The following is a 5,136-nucleotide window of genomic DNA, read 5'->3' on the forward strand; positions in this document are numbered from 1 at the left end:
CTTGTTGAGAGGGGTGTTTCACTGATTCTTTTGTTCAAGTATAATGTCGTTTAGGCTCGGGCATTTCTTACAGTTTCGTTAGCATAGAGTACCATAGAGACTTCGCAAACATCCCTTTCTGAAAGAGTGTTAAGCCACGCTGTCCCAAACAAGGAAACTCGCTCACCAGCCAAATTCATGACAAACCTTGCAGTTCAATTTATCAATAGCTTTCGCAACTATATTAGTAGGATTCAATAGGCTGTCCTCATAATTATTCAACATTTCAACTTCCTGCAGATTCCTTTTCCTCTATATATATACATTCCCATGACCACTAGCTAGCTTCTGCTAATCAAGAAATATATAATGTGATTCCATAGATACAAATCCTGGTTTCATTTCATGAAGCATTCGCGTGCTTAAGGCTAATTGCTTGGTAAATTCGCCTATATGCATGACAACTAGTTTCGATTTATGCGACAAAATACGCGTGGAACATTTGATCATACACACATATACATGCTCGTGTAATATAGAAAAATGAGCACTTTTTTCACAAAATTAATGGCTTACTGATCAAAATTAAACCACATTGTTCATCAGGAATTCAGTCAAAAATAAACAGTGATCGCCGGTGTGGAACTAGGACGCCCTTAATCAGAGTAAATGAACTTTTGTTTTTGGGAGAAGCTGTGCCAACTACGCTAAAATTAGTCACAACTGGCAATATTCAATAGAAAGCACAGATAACAAAGTAGGAGTAAGCTTGGGTCCTTAGAAACGTTTCTTAATCGTATCAAAAAAACAATACTTGCATATACCAGAAGATAGTAATATGGCATAAAGATTAATTAGAGTCATATCTGTAGTAAGCACTTTATTTATTTTCACTGTCTGCTTAGGCTTTTGTGGAATTGGCTTCTGGTAAAGCCAAAAGTATGTATCCAAACTTGGATTGGCACACTGCATGCATATATGGCTCTCACGCAGAGAAAGAGAATATTTACTAGAATTGCGTTTTTACCAATTATCATGAATTGGAATATATATAGCTGCAAACCTAGCTAGATCTGCACACAGGCAGCCTGTGATTCAATTCTGATGTGTATATGTACAATTAAACGTTATCATTTTTACAACACATTTAGTAGCCCATCACTTATGCATGGAGTTGCTTTGAAATCAATAGCCGCTACTACAACAACCAATAGACAGAAAGATGATAATAATTAGAATTAAATTCAGTTTACCCCCTTGTGGTTTGGGGGTGACTTCATGTTAGTCCCTACACTTTTATTTTCATCAGTTTACCCCTTGAACTCTTCAATTTCTGTCTGCCGTGCCCAAATTCTCATATTTCGTTTGAATTAACCTTTAATTATCAGCAGTTAAGGTTCGATTTGGACATATAAGGTCCGATTTGCCCAAATTCTAGATACTAGCCTCACAGTTAAGGTTAAAATTATCAGCAGTTAACGTCCGATTTAGACAGAATATATGACATTTGGTCACGCTTGAGGAAAATTCAAAAGTTTGAGGGGTAAACTGATGAAATTGAAAGTTTGAGGAAAATTCAAAAGTTTGAGGGGTAAACTGATGAAATTGAAAGTATAGGGATTAACATGAAGTTACTCTCAAACTTCATGGGGTAAACTGAATTTAATTCTAATAATTAACAAGGGAATAATTGATCTATGACTTAATAATTAATAATACGCAACACTAACAAGAGCTATTAGCATAATTAGAGGTTGTGAAATATAACTCGATCGATCTCTTTGTTGTTTTTTTTTTTTTTTTTTTCTGGCGTGGTTGATTCTACCATGCCAAATACGAAACCATTTTAGAATCGGTATGCGTGCGTATTTGTATTGAATTCTAAAACAAAACTCTGTTGGTCATTTTTTAAAATTGGTTGATTTCGGTAGCGAAAACGATATGATAGTTTTATTTATTTTGGATATAGAGTTGATTGATATTACATATATATATTTCATAGTTTATGAATGGATCAACTAGTTTACTTAAAATCAAATTGAAAGCCCTTCTTTCTTGGATCAAAAGTGAATCATTCTATTCTATCTCCATATCATGCTAGGCGACAAGTAACATCAATTTTAGTAGCGCTGAAGTCCATGTATATATATATATATATATATGAGTGCTACACATCTGTTACATGCAAGACAGTAGTGATCACTAAATCCACATGAATTTTGGGGTTTTGACCCTATTGCATACTCGTGATTGCTATATACACACAGAGAAGGAGACGACAATTGCCTCGCCATTTCCCATAATGCTTAATTACACTGTTCCTCTCTCAAGTCTCTGTTACACCAGTAAGGCTGCACCAGCACTCTGAATAAGCTTTGCCTAGCTTAGCTTCGCTGGACCATCATAACTCCATTCAGCAATAAATCGATATATATGGCTATATATATATATATATATATATATATATATATATATATATATATATATATATATATATATAGCTATCATAGATCGATTCGATTAATTGGACCTAGCTTAGCTTTGAATTCTCAAACCGTTAGCCAAATGAAAAGTACGTAAATGGCATTTGGAGCTGCCTGCAGCCTCGATGAAATCCAGCTACATAAACCTCGATACAGTTAGCCTCCTTAGCTAGGACGGCTAATCCAGGCTCCAGCGCATTCTAATGTTCCTTTCAAAGGCTACACACCAAATGCTTTCGCAAGCATTATAGTGCTGCTTTTAACAGGATCATCATACAGTGATCTGCTTTTTTCTGGGTTGAGCTTGAATGCCACTGCCATCTAACTTAGATCTGAAACACAAAGCTTCAATGCCACAGTCGACCTGCATATATTTATTTCGATGTGTCTTACTCTTATATGTGACATATGTATATTTATATAGTCGTCTGTCGTCCTAAAGCTACCAAAGCAAAAGCCTTAAAGCCCCGTCTACCCGAATTTGCATCTATGTAGGTGGACTAGGTTTCCTCTCTTTTAACTACAAAAACATGTTTTGTTGGGATTTGAGACTCTAAAAGCTGTGTTGCCACTTCCATTTTTATTCGTGTCTTGTATGCATCTGTGAACGCTGAAAATGCATGTCTTCTTGGTTTGGTTATTTTAATCTTGGTGATTAATCTACCAGCTTAGAAGTAGTTAGACAAATCCTCTTTTAAGAGTCAAGTTCAGCTTCTTCTTGTCGCTAAAGTTCTTAGCATATGTAACATCAATTCTGTTCTTCTTTTTCTAACAATTATTACCACTTGTGTATGAAGCTGATAGAATTAGAGAGAAAATTGATGTTGTATGGAATCTTGGAGTCTTATCACAAGAAATGAGCTGGAGTGCAGGTGGCGACTGGCCAGTATGTAATTAACCAACGTAATGTGATAACCCTAATTAAGAAATGAGCATATGATAAACTTTTTTTTTTGTTGACTGCAAAGATGTATACTATATGCAAATACTTCATTGACCTCTAAACATGAATTTGTAGATTCTAATTGACTGCTGCATACCAATTGTACAATAATTCAGGTTTAGGCCCATATAGGTTTAAGCCCAAACACGGCATGATCTGTGACTCATCTTATGGGCCTTGTTGCCAGTTATTCCCAGATGAAAGGGAAAACAACACTCGAGACCAAGAAAAAAAAAAGTGAAAACGACACACCTTGTTTTCTCGTTTATGATCCAGGAACGTTTTCCAGAAGAAGATGACATGCAGATGGTCGAAGCTCTTGTTATTCATGAGAAAACGGTAGGCTCCCATTCTCTTCTCTTTATCTGAGGTCATATTTGGATGTAAATTTTCGTAAATTTATCACCTCTAGGGTTTACGATTTAGGGTTTAATGTTTAGAATATTACTTATTCATTCTTTTGAAATTGCTAGGTACAGTTATATATAGTTCATAAATTTGTGGGGGTGTTGAAACTGATAGTCTTTTCTACAAACCACATCCGCCTCTATATCTATAAGTATATTGTTTTTTCAATTGGGCATATGCATGGAAGAAGATGTGTGGTTTGTGAAAAAATGGGTGCCAATTTCAATCCCCGTTTTTTATGACAAACTTGCTGATTGCTTTCCGTCTTTATCAAGCTGGGACGAATTTGATATATGTTTTCTACTTATTGAAGTGACTCACTACTCCCAGCTAGCGCTTTGGTAGATTAACAACACAATTTCAAAGACATGCTTTTCCATAACCAAATCAAAGATATAGTTTTGTGTTATACTGTTATTATTAACTCTAGATCCAAACAATATATGAATAGGGGAAAAGACCATTTGCACAAAATAGAAAAAGTCAAACCCTATTTCAATGATGATCTTTTTTATTAGCCCATTTGAATACAAGACACTTATTTTAAGCCCAAATACACAAATCTTTATTAAAATTTAATAAAATTATATTTTTAAAGACTTTTTTACCCTTAACCTTTATTTAAAGAGAAAAAATGAAAAAGAAGAAGGGAAGACTTTCCCGGAAGCACACCGGACACCGGCGCCGGTCACCGGCAGCCGCATTCCGGTCGTCGGACTCCGAACTCCGACAGCCGGATTCCGGTCACCGATGACCGGAATTTTCCGAAAAATTGCCGGCATCCGGTGGCCGGAATTTTCCGGAAATCTCACTGGATTTTTTTAAATGTCATCGGAATTTACGTGATCTTAACCCAAGTACGAAAAAAAAAAAGTTTACTACCCCTAGTAAATTTTTACTGGGGGTAGTAAACTTACAAAACAATATTTTCAAGACCATAATACACACTAGTAAAGTTTACATACACACTAGTAAAGTTTACTACCCCTAGTAAACTTTTACTGGGGGTAGTAAACTCAAAATAAAGTTTCTCCATGACTATTATACACCTTAAAACAATGAAAAATCAACTTAGATGCAGAAAAATAAAGTTTACTACCCTTAGTAAACTTTTGCTGGGGGTAGTAAACTTGCAATACAGTTTTCCTATGACTATTATATACCTTAAAAGAGAGAAAAAATCAACATATATGCAAAAAAATAAAGTTTACCACCCCTAGTAAACATCTTACTGGGGGTAGTAATCTTACAAAATAATATCTCCAAGGCTATAAGTACACATTAAAACGGAGAAAAATCAACTTAGATGCAAAAAAATAAAAT

This window comes from Fragaria vesca, linkage group LG7, assembly GCF_000184155.1.
Source record: "Fragaria vesca subsp. vesca linkage group LG7, FraVesHawaii_1.0, whole genome shotgun sequence".
In the NCBI taxonomy this organism is placed as follows: Eukaryota; Viridiplantae; Streptophyta; class Magnoliopsida; order Rosales; family Rosaceae; genus Fragaria; species Fragaria vesca.